Source organism: Podarcis vaucheri (assembly GCF_965113315.1).
Source record: "Podarcis vaucheri genome assembly, chromosome: 7".
Taxonomy (NCBI): Eukaryota; Metazoa; Chordata; class Lepidosauria; order Squamata; family Lacertidae; genus Podarcis; species Podarcis vaucheri.
Window position 1 is genome coordinate 26,522,933 of NC_138765.1, and position 16,238 is coordinate 26,539,170.

General features: G+C 44.0%; 1 protein-coding gene across 1 annotated transcript in view; it reads right to left on the reverse strand.

Annotated features, from left to right (window-relative positions):
• EPB41 (erythrocyte membrane protein band 4.1) overlaps window positions 1-11,016 on the reverse strand; it is a 106,126-nt gene extending 95,110 nt beyond the window's left edge. The window contains exon 1 of the mRNA XM_082231512.1: window positions 10,997-11,016. The gene's annotated coding sequence lies outside the window, so the exon portion shown is untranslated. The remainder of the gene's footprint in view (window positions 1-10,996) is intronic.
• Window positions 11,017-16,238: the final 5,222 nt, after the last annotated feature.

Here is a 16,238-nt window from a genome sequence, read left to right on the forward strand (position 1 = left end):
TAAACTGAGATGGGCCTTTGCTCTAATCCAACAGGACTCCTCTGACGTTACCAGAAACTTGTCAGGCGACAGCCACTGTATTTATTTATTTATTTATTGTAAGAGGAGGATACCTCCTGGACGTTTAACTGTAAGCTCCTCGAGGCAAGGACCTGTCTTTTTCTACAAAGCCATGCACATTGATACCACCACAATAACAGCAAGTAATAAAATCAGGAAGAATTGTTCCCCAACTGTATCATTTAATAAATAATTAAAAATTGTCCAGTAGCACCTTAGAGACCAACTTAGTTGTGCTACTGGACAAGTTTTTAATTTTTTTATTTATTTTGACTGCGTCAGACCAACACGACTACCTACCTGAATCATATCTTTTAAGTTCGTCTTGTGCATATTTTTAAAACCTAACCCCTGAAGGAACACCAAATTGCTCAACTCAGTTCTGAAGAAGGAACTCGTAAGAAGAAGGAGCCTTTGAATGAGGAACAGTTCCTACCAAATCTTTGTTTTGAAAAAAAAAACATATATCCAGGGCAGAATCCTGGCAAGTAATGGCCAGGGCAAGTGCTTAACAATTTGGGATCGTCCCTTATGTACACCTTATTTCTGCCTTATTTCAAACTACTACAGTACCAGAATGTGAAGCAATTCTGCTACATCTGTTCGGTGGAGAAAAGTGAGATACAACATCTCAAAACCCTTATTTCCAAAGAGTTGTGATGGCACATTAAAGAAGTGCATTCCCTTAAAACAAAAGCCCGAGAAAGTCCATTCCAGAACTTGCCTGCCAAGTCATACTGCACTGTGGCCTTGCGCCTAACATTTTAGGACAGCGTAGAAAAGCAGCGTCCAGTCCTTCCTCTCCTCTTCACTGACATTTACACCAGCGCCTGAACACCTCTTGCTTAAGCAGCATGCCCATAAGCACAGGTATTTAAAATGGACTCATGTAAGTTAACTGTAACTCTTAATTTAGCAGAGATATTTTCCCCATGTGTAAGAAAAGACCAAGCAGCAAATGTGCTTTAAGGCAGAAGAGAAATTCATATTATCCATCAGATAATAGCTAGTGGATTAATGTTCTCCTTAAAAACGTGTTTGTGTGTTCTTCAGTGACTTCCCCAAAAAATCACCAGTGTGCTGATGTTGCCACTGTACAGTACAGTATACTTTAATGGTTAGAGTGGCTGACTAGTGTGTCTAGTTATGGTTCAGAAAACCTGGGTTCAAATCCATGAAGCTCAGTTCCTAGACGTTATTGGGCTAGCAAACACTCTCTCAAGCCCAGGCTACCTCTCTTATCAACTTACTGGAAGGTAGGGTGGGATAAATATGCAATTGAATAAATACGGTACATTTGTCTGGCCCAATATCTCTACCGGCCACATTTGCATGTAACACTAAACCAGACTATGACTTAGCACAAAAATGCTGTCTTCCCAGGGAGGACATCACAGCCACTTTGCTCCTCTCTGGTCCTTATAGCTCAGCAGGTTTGTTCTTGGCTATAAGCCTACTTGGTTAAGTAGGAAATAGGTTAGCCCTGATCCAGGATTCAGACGACACACTAAGCCAAACCTTATGTCTTTCTCATTTCTAAATGAAGACTTCCTAATAATTCATAGCTCGGGCTTTTAATCCAAGTGTGGGTAGAAATAAAAGCTCTGTAAGAGGCCGCTTCATTTAGCAGTACTTTTAAGCAGTCTGCAATATACACCTGCTATCAACAGAAATTGAGAAGCAGCCCTAAAGATAGATACTGGATTTAGCTGTGAAGGGAATTGTTTGTTTATTTTATTACATTTTATATATCACCATCTTTTGAGTGAGTGGACTGCAATCAAAGCACTTCAGACAAGGCCATTGCCAATAGCTAATGAAGCTTTTGGATCTTCTTATTAAAATTATTGTTCCAAGCACAAAGATGTTCTCAAAACACTGTATAAGTGCCCTGATATTTTATGATATGGCAGTATATAAATATATATATATATATAAATGAAGCAAGCAGAACTGCAACTAATCCACCTTAGCCTGTATGCAACTAATCCACTTCAGACTAAAAATCATAGTTTGCTGAAGAACTATGAGATTTACAACATTTTGTGTTAACTGCTATGTTTGTTTCCAGGGCACCAACTTGTGTTTTCCTTTATGACATTGAAGATAAAAGTTTCTAAAAATTAAATAAAAGAGCAATGTCTGTAATCTTACTGTAAAGTTTAGGAAATACCGGTATTGTTTGACCAAAGTGAAACATCCATCCTTGGTCTTGAATGACAAATAGTAGGGGACAGAATTGTACTCTTCCAGTAGGTTATCCTTGTAATAGATAATATATTCAAATTTAATTTATCTTGGTAGTGAGAAGATACTGCCAGTCTGAGCAGGATTAGGGATGTAAGGATTTTGGAGAGAAGCGGAAAATCTTTCTTTATAGTATTCATTTATTTTAAAGTATTTCTGGGCCACCTTTCAGGGAAAAGCCTCATGAAGGTAGATTCCTAAGTATAATTAGCTTAATACACAAAGCAAGATAATATATTCAAGTACATAGTATATTCAGATAATTTCCTCCAGCTATATGACCTTGCCATAGCACTGAGATCAACCTATGAGGTTTTGTTCTAAGTCCCCACTACCACCAGAAGCATGGGAAGTGACCATGAGGGACAGGGCCTTTTCGGTTATGGCACCAAGATTGTGGAATGCCCTTCTAAGACAAGAGTAGCCAACATGGGGCCTCCAGATGATGTAGGACTACAGTTCCCATCATCCCTCTCCATTGACCATGCTGGCTGGGGCTGATATAAATTGGAGCCCAAAAACATATGTAGAGCACCACATTAGCTACCCCTACTCTAAGGTAAGTCCATCTGAGCCTATCTTTGCTCTGCTTTTTTTCTGACAGGCGTCTAAAGTGCATCTCTTCCAAAAGTATTTGGCTACTGCTGTTTTTAAGCGACTGATAGGTTGCTGAATTTATAATAATTTTTAAGTTTGCTATTTCCCCCTTTTTCATTATTTGTCACTGTAATTGCTTCAGCAGAAATATTGAAATAGAGTTTTAGTAGGAGTCACAGAGTATGGGTACAACTTTTGCCTATGCTCTATTTTGGATTCCTAACAATTTAGCAAAGCCTCGCCACCAATAAATACAAATAACTGTATTGCCTTCTAATTATTGTGGGTTCCAAGAAGGAAAGGAAATCAAAATAGCCTCCTCCATTCAAACTCTGAAAAGTCACCCTTTTCACTTTCATTTGTGTGTCAAAGCCAGCTGGCTGCAAATCTGCATTCAGGGAATTTCAAAACATTTTCTCTCCTCTCTTGGGGCTCATGGTACAGACAGCACTGCAGGAGATGCAAGCTGGTCACAATAGACTGCTCCTGTGGCTAAAAGACACACAGATGCAACCCCCCACGTGCTAAAGGCCTTTTATGGGGAGAGAGAAAATGTTTCTGGTCATGCATATTAATAACGACGGCCTACTATAAAGATTTCCTAAAATAAAGACATTTGGCTATATTAAACAGATTCAGTGCTTGACAGTTTCTTGAATGGATGCCATTTGAGGAGGCGTAGCTACTTGAATCCCAGTTTCTTTCAACTTGTCATCTAGCACAAAAACAAACATTGGTCATTAAGAGAGGGGTTGAAATGACATGATTAGAGCCGTGATTCCCTCCTAGGCTAACAGTTAAGAGGATAGAGAGGTGAAAGGATTATAGTGAAAGAAAGAGCAGTCAAGCAAAGAAATCGATTAAGTTTATTAGTTCAGAAAGAAACAATGCGCGAGAAAAGGGGCATGATACTACCGAGGGGGTTTTAAAGACAGGAAACATAGACAAGATCTAGGGCAGTGCTGCGGTGGGATAAATATTTCAGAGAATACAGATGTATACCTCCGAAGTTCAGAATTATTGTTTTAATCAGAATTTTGTTCTTATATTTATAAAGCGGCTTCTCTTTCATACCAGAGTTAACAGTTCCAGGGTAAAAATAGTGACAGCTGTTCAGTGCTTAGGCCACATTTTGCTTCACCAACATGTATAAGCTCAAAGAGACCTGAATATGCCTCAGAGATATTAAGCGCGCACACAAACACACACACACACACACCGTTTGCCACATACATCCACTCTTCCCTCTAACAGACGTTTTGGTAACAATGAAAAAGCCCAAAGCAGAATGCACTTTGGAGCAACTGCATATCCATACAACCATTACGTAAAAGGCACTGTCCAGCATCTGCAGCTAAAGTATGAAATGTTTTCTTAATAGCTGGCAGATGCCGTAAGTCTCATTGCACACTGCCCAAGTATCTGAGCAGTGCAAGATTCCTGGTGTTCCAGGCCCTTTCTCGGGGTTCTGGTTTCCTCAAAATGAGGGACAGCAGAGACTGTTGTGTGTTTATGATGTATGGTTTATTTACACATATATGCAACCTGAGCTGACGATGGAGGGGCTCACGGCATTAACATCTCAAGAGGGTCTTGCTTCTCCCACGGCCACACCCTTGGATCCCAGCAGAAACCAGGCATGGCTCTGCCTCTCAGCTGCCCAGCCTGCTTGTAGCTTTTAGCTCCCACACACAACTTTTGCCTTTCTAACTACTAGAGTCAAGGGAGGGAGGCCCACCCATTTGCCCTCTGGCACAGAGCCACTTCCTTTGTTACCTTACCAACCCAAACTTAGCAGGCCCGATACCAAGATGCTGGTCTGACAATTGGATCCTTGTTGGATCCAGGAATTAGATCAGGGATGCAGCCTGCCCACCCCCCCTCCCAACTCACTATGATGTTACATTCGTCAAAATCCCATTTGGTTTGTGTTTATTAACCTCAGGTGCTCACTTTTCATCTACAGTTTTCTTAATTTTGGTATCTCTTTTTATTATGCTCTGCCACCTGCTGCGACAGCAGTAGAGACCATAAAAAGAGCCCTGCGGGGTCAGTTCAAAGGCTCATCTAATTTAGCATCCTCCACATGCTTTGGGAAACACACAAGGAGGACCTGAGGGCAACAACACTCTCTACACCAGGGGTAGGTAACCTAAGGCCCGGGGGCCGGATGCGGCCCAATCACCTTCTAAATCCGGCCGCCGGACAGTCCAGGATTCAGCGTGTTTTTCATGAGTAGAATGTGTCTTTTTATTTAAAATGCATCTCTGGGTTATTTGTGGGGCATAGGAATTCATTCATTTCCCCCAAAAAAATATAGTCCGGCCCACCACATGGTGTGAGGGACGGTGGACCAGCCCAAGGCTGAAAAAGGTTGCTGAGCCCTGCTCTACACACATGTTCTCCAGCAATTGGTATTCAGAGCCATGCCATTCAGATAATGGAGTTGGGACATGATCACAGTGGCTGGTGGCCTTGGATAAACCATGGAATTGTCTAATCCAGGCATAGGCAAACTCGGCCCTCCAGTTGTTTTGGGACTACAACTCCCATCATCCCTAGCTAACAGGACCAGTGGTCAGGGATGATGGGAACTGTAGATCCAAAACATCTGGAGGGCCGAGTTTGCCTATGCCTAATCTAATCCTCTTTTAAAGACCTCCAAGTTGGTGGCCATCATCATACCTTGCAGCAGCTCCTCTTCTTAACCACCTTTTTGTTTTTGCCCACTTTGGGGAAAACTATCACCACCTATGGGGGCCATTTTGTTTTCCCACAATTCCCCATAATAGCACAATACCCAGGGCACTATGGGAAACGGTGCCCCATCATAAGCCCTCTCCCAGTATATGCCACAAAATGATCTGATGTTCAGAGAATTCTGGGGAAGGACATAATGGCAGCTGCCATGAGCTGCCACCCAAGATGGTACAGGAGATAAACCCTCCGCCTCTGGTGCCCGAATGGAGCACATAGTTTCCCTGTGTTTTATTTTAGGAACAAATGGAAATGGAACCCAAGGGACCCTATGCTGTTGAATTTTCTTTGTTCCAAAAAGAATGTGTGGTCCTAATCCGAAATCCACCACTTCTTCACATGAGGAAAATCCCATTCCATGGTACCACCACCTCACTATGTCTTGGGGTACGCAAAGCAATTGCTTTGTGTAGCTATTAGTATACTTTAACGACACAGTATAACCACATTACAAAGAAAGGACTAATGGGGTGGGGGTCTGCATTTTTAAGGGGGCTTCCATTATGGGTTCTAAGGAACTGGGTGAACTGAAACAGTTCTTCATGAGACATATTCGGCACTATTTCCTTTCCTACAGAAAATGCATTTCAGCACTAAGTTGTGGACAAATATCTGGTGGGCTTTCACAGCAGATTTCCAGGAGAAAAAAAGAGCAAAGTCAACACTGACCAAGATTGTGGATAACATGACTGAATCCAAAGCCACAGAGGGGGGGGGGACACGACATTAAAAATCAACACATCAGAAAAGCCACTTTTGTTGGTTTCTTGCCTGCATCTTCCTGCTGCTTTTTCTATTTTAGCAAAGTTTCCCAGCAAAGTTCTCACTAGGCTATTTTGAGGGAGCTCCCCACTCAAGGAGTTTTGGTTCTTCTGCATAGCTTGGGGGGTTCCCCCAAGTCCACTCACACCTCCTCTTGTCAATGGGTGGTGCCTTTATGGCTCTATAAGCAATGACCTGCCCCACCCAAGGACTGGAATCAGCATACAGTATATGATAACAAGCAATACTGCCTCCTCGCGAAAGCTCAAAGAACCATGCTTAGTCCTTCACTTTATCACAACAACTTACCGTATTTTTCGCTCTATAATACGCACCCGACCATAACACGCACGTAGTTTTTAGAGGAGGAAAACAAGAAAAAAAAATATTCTAAACGAAATAGTGGATATATGATTTTTGTGGTTCATGCTATGGCCACAGACATGTGATCTGACAGTGAGTTTGGAGTAGCCCAATGCAAAAATCCTGAGGATCCATGTGGATCCATGCTTTGTAACCATGGAGGAGGGAAGGAAGAGGAACCATGGATCCTCTGCTCACGACTGCAGCAGATCCCCCCTGCCACCCGCAGGCATTCGCTCCATAACACACACAGACATTTCCCCTTACTTTCTAGGAGGAAAAAAGTGAGTGTTATGGTGCAAAAAATACGGTAAGTGATGTGGGTCAGGGTGAGAGACAAGGGCTAGTCTCAAATCACCCACGGTGCAATCCTATACATGCCTGCTCAGAGCTTAATCCCACCGTGTTCAATGGGGGTTCTAAGTTTGTGAGGTACAGGACTGCAACCCCAATGAACTTTACAGTGGAGCAGGGATACAAATTTGGGTCTAGCACTCTGACCACTGCACCACACTGGCTCTGAATACATTATTTTATATTTGGGGGGGGGGGACAGAAACAGAAATATGAAAAATTAATTTTGAATTTAAAGCACGTTGTAATCACGTAAGAAGAGAGCTCTTTACATTTTTACTTTTATTCACAGCTCCCCTCTCACCTCTCCTTCCAGCCTTAAGGGTAAGGGTGGATAATAATTTTAGAATGGCGAAAAGGCTCTTTGACGACACACCAAACAGAAAGACGCACAACTTGCTAAATCCCTGAAAATTAAATTGTAGCTAGCTTATACCAGTGCTTGCTTCCATGCAAGAATAATAATAATAATATACATAAAGAAACAAATCCACCTCAGTCATAATGTTTGCCTCATTTATTTGTTTGTGTTTACTTTCTGGAAAATGAAAGTGTTTTCAGATTTGCTTTTAAGGTCTTTTGTTTCCACGGTATCAACAAAATAAGCTCTGTAACCTAGAATGTTTCTTTGGGAGCTGGGATTTTTTCGCGTGGAGTGTGTGTGTGGGGGGGAGTACTGCAGAGCTCATGACAAAATAATGAGAATTGAATCTGGCTGCCTCTGGTGGTCTGGAACATGAAAAGCAAAAGGATTTTATTCTGAGGCTATAAATAACCACTGCCATTTACATTCAAAGACCAACCACGGAAAATTGCAGACCCCAGAGGAGAGCCTTAAAGACTGACATCGGTAGCTGACGGTAGAAGAGATACAAGAAAATGCTTTGCAGTTTCCTATCAGGCCAAAATATTCCTCTGTGCCCCACTTATTTCCTCTGGCGAGCACATAATTAAGATGGTTAGCAGCAGGCACTGTGGATCAGGGTTTGCATAACTATAACATCTTTATATCAAGATGTACAGAATGAACCTATGGAGCCTTTCCCAGTATGTTAAGCCAATTCAAAGCTGCCACAGCTCTCCCTGATGTCTAACCCACAGCAGAGTCCCCCTATTATCTTTCTTGCGTTTTTTCTTCTTGTTGTTTAACTGACTGCTTCCCCCACCCTCCCCTTCTCTTCAAATCTATCAGGTTCAGCAAACTAGTTAACAGCAAAAAGGAAAGGCATGTTTTCCCCAGAGGCAATGCTGTTTCACACTTTGAGAAAGATGATTTCAGCTGTCTCTTTACAGGAAGTAAACAGCTCCCAAGGAAAAGCCTGGGCAAATGTCAACACTCTTGTTCATAAATGGTTTCGCTGCTCCTTAGAAAACCAGGCACTTACAGGTCAACAAAACCAAATAGTGGGAAGGGATCTCAAGGGTCTGGCATCTCATGCATGAACCTGCATATGACCAGACAAGGATGCTTGGGATCTTGCACAATGTGCAAAGGAAACATGAAGTCTGCAACTAGCAATGCTGTCTGAGGCAGTGGCCATAGACCACCTGGCTTGCAGTTTTTAAATCAGTGGCAAGGAACTCTGTGTTCCTCCAAATGTTGCCCCCCCCAACCAGCCCCAACTAGCAATTGATATCTTTTTAAAGTTATTTATTATGGGGGGGGGTGTAAAAGTCACTTTATGTGGGCTTAGTCTTTTTTTTTTTTTAAGCGGCATGTTGATAACTTAAAGAAAACTAAGTTATCTCACATTAAAATCAATGGGATTTGCAAGAGCTTAATTTTGGCCAAGCTCCCTAACAGGGGGTGTAAGACAGTGGTCACTTACACTTTCATATTGACCTGACAAATCCTTCATTTGCTGTTTGCACAAGGCTGCAACTTTCAGAAACAGTGCAATACCAAATGTTTCTTCTTGAGTTCAAGCAGATTATGCCCTCTGAACCATACCAGAGCTTCAGGGACATAGCTAGCTGCTCTGACACTTGGAGCAGCACTGCAGGCCAGGCTCCGTGGTAAGTGTCACCCCCCCATGTTGTGTCATTTTGTCACCCCCCTCAAGGATGACACCTGGGGTGGACTGCACCCCTGCACCTCCCTTCCTACGCCCCTGCAGAGCTGTTGCAAGACTATTCATACACACACTACCCTCCAAATTGTAAGCTGAAAGGAACTTTTCCAACAGAGCCTAGCCCATCAGAGACTGACAACATAGATTTGGACTGCAAGATATGTAAATGAAGGTGAAAAGGCAACGTAAGTTAGCTAACAAATCCTCCATCAGCAAAGCTCAGTTCCAGTGAAACAAGCATATCACACGATTTCCCACTCCCATCATTAACAGGCTAGCATTTAGTCTTCTTCTAATTATCTTGCGTACTGGCCAGCAGTAAAGACTTACAACATTCATCAATGAATAATGGCTGTCCACTGCTCCGGCTAAAACTCTGATTCCCAAACAAGTATAGAAAAGTTTGTAGCAAGCGTTTTAAGTGCTGGAATTTGCCCCTTTTCCACAACATGCAGTTTAGAATGTATACATACAGAGAAAGTTGACCCAGGGAAACTTGGGTCGGGGTGGAGAGCGGCATCTGCCAGTGGGCTATATTATCAGCTTTCCCATGGTCCCACTATGGGCCACCTTAACAGGTGGGTGGAGCCTCCCACCTGTCAATCACATGATGCCACCATGGCAGCAGGTGATCCAACTACAAAGGGACAGGGGCTTTCATCAAAAGGAAAGGGAAGATACCCTCCAAATGGGGCTTACAGTCAGGCCAGGGAACCCTCAAGTTCAGCCAATCCCAGCGGGGTTTGCTGTTGGAACTGATCATCTGACTGGCACAAACTACGAACCCCTTTTGGGGAGGAATCAACAGCACCTGAGAGTGCACAAATAGAGTCAATCCCAGCAAATTTGGTACCGGAATTTAAAAGGAGCCAAATGCTGGCCCCGATTCCTAATGAATGAGCAGGAGTGTGCCAATTGTTCCTTCACTTATTCATCCCACACCGGGAATACATATCGATCCAGTTTTTGCTTTCAGTCTGCAAACAATACGCAATTGATTATGTTGTCCCCCGTCCCCCCCAATTTGCATTGTGTTCCCTTTGCTTTGAAATGAATGAGGTGGAACAATGTAATGACAACATAATTTAAGCAACAGCATAAGTTATGTGATTTTTGCCAATGCGGACAGCGAGACCAATAACGTTGTTCTGGGCAGAATACGAACTGCAGTGGAATGGAAACAGTACTGTGTGTAAGAAACACAGGGCAAAACATCCCTACTAGTGACTAGTAGTCACTGACAGGCTTATCCTTCATTGATTTCTCTACTCTCTTTTTAAGAGCCATTAAACGAACAAGAACATCTGAGAAGTTACTCCCTCTCTTCCTGCAAGTTCTTACAGGAGAATCTCCTATATAAAAATAAATACAGCAACTGATTCACCCTTTCTTTCTTGAGGGTTTTTTGTTGTTTTTGTAAACACCCGGGAAACAAATAAGAGACTGAAAATTAATCTGGCTTTTTTAATGAAGGCTAAATATACTTCTTCCATTCAAAAAGGCAAACGAGGGAAAATCCCAAAGAAAAAGCCATCCATTGTAGCAGAACAACTCACTACCATCTAAAACCCTCTCTCAAGCATTTGACTTCCATCCCTCCCCATTTTCCAAAAAAAACCAACAAACGAGTACAATTTTTTAAAAATAAGTCATTCAATTGCATTAGAAGGGAAATGCTGTAGGATAAAACAAGTAGAACTGAATTAGAAAATAAAAGGGGAAACCCATCCACATCTGGAAGGACCATTTCCGCTTATTAGCAATGTAATGAAGCGCATACTCACCAAAAGAGGAGCCAATCGGAGGGAGCCCGTAGGTGAGCCAGCAGCATCCATCAGAGAGCAACACATGGAAAAGAGCGAGAGAGGCAACATATTGATTAGCCAGGCAACGCAGCTTTCAAAAACAGCTGTACGTACAAGTGACCTTAATCCACAAAGGCGAGAGAGTTCATACCTACAGATTTTCTTTATTTCCCCCTAAAGTCTAGCAGCAGTTGTTCGTTAAGATTTCCTCCAGAGCAAAAAGCAACTAAACCAGCCAGAAATTCATTCTGGACACTTTTTAGAGGTATATTTATAATTAAAAAGAGCTAGCATGGGTGGGAAGGAAGGTTTAAAAACCAGCCATGTGTTATTTAAAACACAGACGCTCCAAGCACCCTGCATATGGTCAGTGTGAGTGTTGTTTTTTGTTTGTTTTTTAATCTCAGCGATGTGGGTTTATGGGAAGCTTTGGGTGGTAATCTCACATACGGATCCGATTTTCACAACCCAAAAATCAAGGAGAGCAAGGAAACGTCAGAGAATCCAGCAGAGTTTGGGAGAATGGAAAATACGATGCTGGAATTTGGAGGCTGGGGGGGAGCTGATCGGCTGCATGCTCCGCTTCTTGCTGGGTCTGGCTAAGCCTGGATCAGTTACGTAAGGGAAGCCTTGTTGGGATGGGGGAACTGGTGGTCTGAATCTGTCCAGCTCAAACTCTTAATGGGTTCTGATGGAGCCCTCTAGCGGATTTTATTTTTTTTACAAAAAAGCATACTTTTTAATTAAATTAACACTGCAAGCCAGCTGATCATCCCAAATCCTACACACGAAAGGCGGTAAACACACCAGGTTGTTTCTGTTTAACTATAGTTCCACAGTTTAACTATGTGGTGCACAAAGGAAGAACTTCTTTTTATCTGCTCTGAATGTCACTGGGTGCACACAAGCATTATGAAAGGAAGAGGAGAACTTTCCTCTACCTACTTTCTCCATATCATGAATAATTTTGGCAGTCTTCTGTCATGTTACCTCTTACTCGTCTTTTCTCCAGACTAAGGCACCGCACTGGCTACCTGTCACCTTAGAGTTACAAAACATTGTCTGTTCATTATGGAAGTTTCATTGGATGCTTTTGCCTGAAGACAGGGGCAAGCAGGGCATGAGCTTGCAAAAGCGATTTCCTAATGCCAGTTCACAACGTGAGAAAGAGGATGAAATCTTGACTTTGCTTCTATCTTTGCCCGGTGAGGAAAGACAAGCACAGCTACACCAATGTCCTAGGTGTCCCCCATTGTTTTCTGTGAGCAGCTGTCTGCTTCCACTCCCTTGCAGGAGACTGCCGGGGGGTGAGTGAGCATCATCATCAAAGTAACCACAAAGTCCTGTATCCAGACAATGGCAATGTATCTAATCTAGCTCTATGACTACCAGAATCAAGGTTATGGTCTCTTTGGCCTTCCTTTGTCTGCCATCACAGGAGATGGATGGGGAGTCTAAGTGAGCTTGGAGACGTGATTAGGCTCATTTGTCTTGCACCTGCTACCTCCATAGTTGGGAAAGGGTGGGGTCTGGTCAGTAGCCTGAGCTGCCATGTGGGACGAAGCCAGCAAACAGACATGTGCAAAATGCAAATCACAGCCAAGGGACTAGCCAGGAGCAGAGCGCTAAGGACTAAGCCAAGTAAAAGTGATACAGTGGTACCTTGGCTTAGTTGTTGAGCAAATCAGCTCCCGAACACCGCAAACCCAGAAGTAAGTGTTCTGGTTTGCGAAAGTTTTTCAGTAGCTAAACATCCGACGCGGCCTTCCACTTGAGTGCAGGAAGTTCCTGTAGCCAATCGGAAGCCGTGCCTTGGCTTTCGAATGGTTTTGGGAGTCGAACGGACTCCCGGAACGGATTGAGTTCGAGAACCAAGGTACCATTCCATTGTCTTGCTAGAAACATATGCAACAAATAATACAAGCTGAAACCACTAAGAAATTACAAGAGCCACTGAAGATGATGATGATGAATTTTTTGTGGACCAGCCACTCTGGGGAAACTTCCAACATAATATGCAGAAGCACAGCAACAAACACAACAACACAACAGAACACCACACATTAAAAGCTTCCTGATACAGGGCTGCCTTCGGGTGTCATTGGAAAGTCGTGTAATTGTTTTATCTCTTTGACATCCACCAGGAGAGAGTTCCACAGGGCGGGCGCCACTACCAAGAAGGCCCTCTGCCTGGTTCCCTGTAACGTCATTTCTTGCAATGAGGGCCTCGGAGCTATACCTTAGTGTCCAGGCTGAACAATGAGAGTGCAGACACTCCTTCAGGTATATAGGGCCGAGACTGTTTAGGGCAGGGGTAAGCAAACGTTTTCAGCTGTGGGCTGGTCCACTGTCCCTCAGACCTTGTGGGGGGCTGGACTATATTTTTTTTTTGGGGGGGGGGTAAATGAATGAATTCCTATGCCCCACAAATAACCCAGAGGTGCATTTTAAATAAAAGCACACATTCTACTCATGTAAAAACACACTGATTCCTGGACCATCCGCGGGCCAGATTGAGAAGGCGATTGGGCCGGATCCGGAATCTGGGCCTTAGGTTGCCTACCCCTGGTTTAGGGCTTTAAAGGCCAGATGAGCGCTGCAACCCCAGAGTCGTTCGTGACTGGACTTCATGGACAGGGGTCCCTTTACCTTTACCTTTTAAGATTTTGAATTGTGCTCAGAAATGTACTGGGAGCCAATGTAGACCCTTTAGGAGTGGTTTATATTTGGTCCCTGCGGTTACTCCCAGTCACCAGTCTGGCAGCCACACCAGCAGCCCAATTCTGCCAACAATACTACAAGGCAAGATGTCCAGGACTCAATCTTCTCCCGTACTTCTTCAGATCTGCAGAGCGCCCCAAGGGCTGGAGGAAGAGACCCAAGGGTTCACATTGCGCCCCAGGGCCTGAGGTTCTCCACTTCTCCTTTAAAAGGAGCAAGGTCTAATATACCCCACAATAAGAAGAGCCCTGCTGGTTTACATCACTATCACAGAATTTGAGCTTTCTCCTGCTTTTCTGCCCGGCAACTGGCATTAGATGGCAAACCTTCCCTGGATACAGAGGCTCTGCTTAGCGCCCTTAGATAGAAAGAACTCAGACCAGCTTTGGGTAGTGAATACACAGAAGACAAAGGACATTAGCGCACAGCAGTGGGGAAGGACCACGGAAAACATCCTCCCTCTCTTGGTTTAAGTCTCCTCTCTCTCTCTCTTTCCTGATGCTTTGCTGAGCACCAGGCTCCCTGCCTGGATGAGAGCCGGCTCAGCGGCTCTTTCAAAAAGCAAACAAAACTGTCCTCCTCTGACCTGGGGATGTTATCTGGGCAGCCAGTGAATAAACAGCCCCCTCGAAGTCCACCTTCTGGAATAAATCCCAAGAGCTTTTTGGCCTCCCCAGCCTAGGCAGGGACACAGATGGTCCTGGAGATTATAACATATAGGGGAATTAAACAAGGCCACACAAATGAGCTTCCTCATTCAACCCGCCCCCCTCCGCAGGGTTGGCAGGTGCTCCTGGGGGCTGGTGGTCAGGATGTGTTCATTACAAATTGTTTACCTCTGGTGTCCTGCTATGCAACGGACAGACGAAACGTGGCACACAAAAGGGGGTTGAGAGATGAGAAAGATAAAAAATGGGGGTGGGAGGGGGAAGACAGGCAGGGCTGGAAACCGGAAGGGCCAGCTGCCGACTGAGAACAGAGACCCTTGCCGTCATGTATTCCTCTCCTTTTAGGCTTGGTTTTGTGTGTGTTTTTAATAGTCTCCCAAGAACGATTAGGGTCCGGGTGGCAGAATTGCACACAGGGAAGAGGCTCTGCAGCTGGGATTGGTCATGCTGGGGAAGGAAATAAATAAATAACAAGACGTGATATTTATCTTGCTGAAAAGACCCTTCTGCAAAAGGCCATCATCCATGCTTCGGCGATCACAAACGCTCGTCCGAAAAGATAAAATAGGATAAGGAATTATGTTGGCTTTGTGCTTGAGGTCCCACTCCATTCGTGTGACTTCTGCGGTATAATGAGACATGGCACCGGTGGGGGAATTAAATTACATAAAATCTCGATGGGCGGAAACCAATCCCTCCCCTCCCCACCACACACTGAACACACAGACACAGGCAAACATGCGGAAGGTTGCAATGCCAACCCCATTTGCTAAAGTACTAGGACAACGGTAGCCGAACTGGAGCCCTCCAGACTTTTGCACTGCAACTCTCATCATCCCTAGTCTTTGGCCATGCTGACTGGACCTGATTAACAGAATCTCATAGCACTCGCTACAGAGAGAGTGTGGCAATTCTATAATTCTTCTCCGGCTCGGATTTGCATCTCAGGCAAAGAAAAATCAAGCTCCTTTCCTCTTCCCGTGCAACCATATCGGAGTCTAATTTGCTTGGACTCAGCCATATGACTTCCCTTCTTGTTGGAAGGGAGGAGAGAAAGAACTCCATTCCAAGTCAAGCCAGGATCCAAGCTTACTGATCACTAAAGTGCCTATCACATAAAAAGTTCATACAGGAAAGGGTCAAAGCTCAGTGGTAGATTATATCTACACTGATGGCACTGCACAAAATAGTATTATTACAGTGGTACCTCGGGTTAAGTACTTAATTCGTTCCGGAGGCTCGTTCTTAACCTGAAACTGTTCTTAACCTGAAGCCCCACTTTAGCTAATGGGGCCTGCTGCTGCTGCCGCGCCGCCAAAGCACGATTTCTGTTCTCATCCTGAAGCAAAGTTCTTAACCTGAAGCACTATTTCTGGGTTAGTGGAGTTTGTAACCTGAAGTGTATGTAACCTGAAGCGTATGTAACCTGAGGTACCACTGTAATGCATAATCATGGGGCTCCAGGTGACTCCAAATCCATAAATCTGCAGAAAACAGCAACCAAAATCCTTGGGGGTCTGGAGCACCTTCCTTACAGAGGGAAAGACAACTAAGAGGAGAGGGGTGTGATATAAGGTTTACAAAGTGATGCATGGTATTGCAGAGAAAGTGGCATTCTTCTCCCTCTCATAGTGACAGCTGAGTCTCAAAATTGCTCAGCTTCAAAAGGGCTACAACCCCAAACACACACTTGGCCCACAATAGTCAAGTTTTTATAAAAGCCATTTGCTCCACAGGCTATGAACCTCAACTCCTCCCTGACCACCCCCCTTTAAAAAAGTAGCTATCAACCATCACACTACAGAAGCGAATGAGAATGCAGACAACAGAAG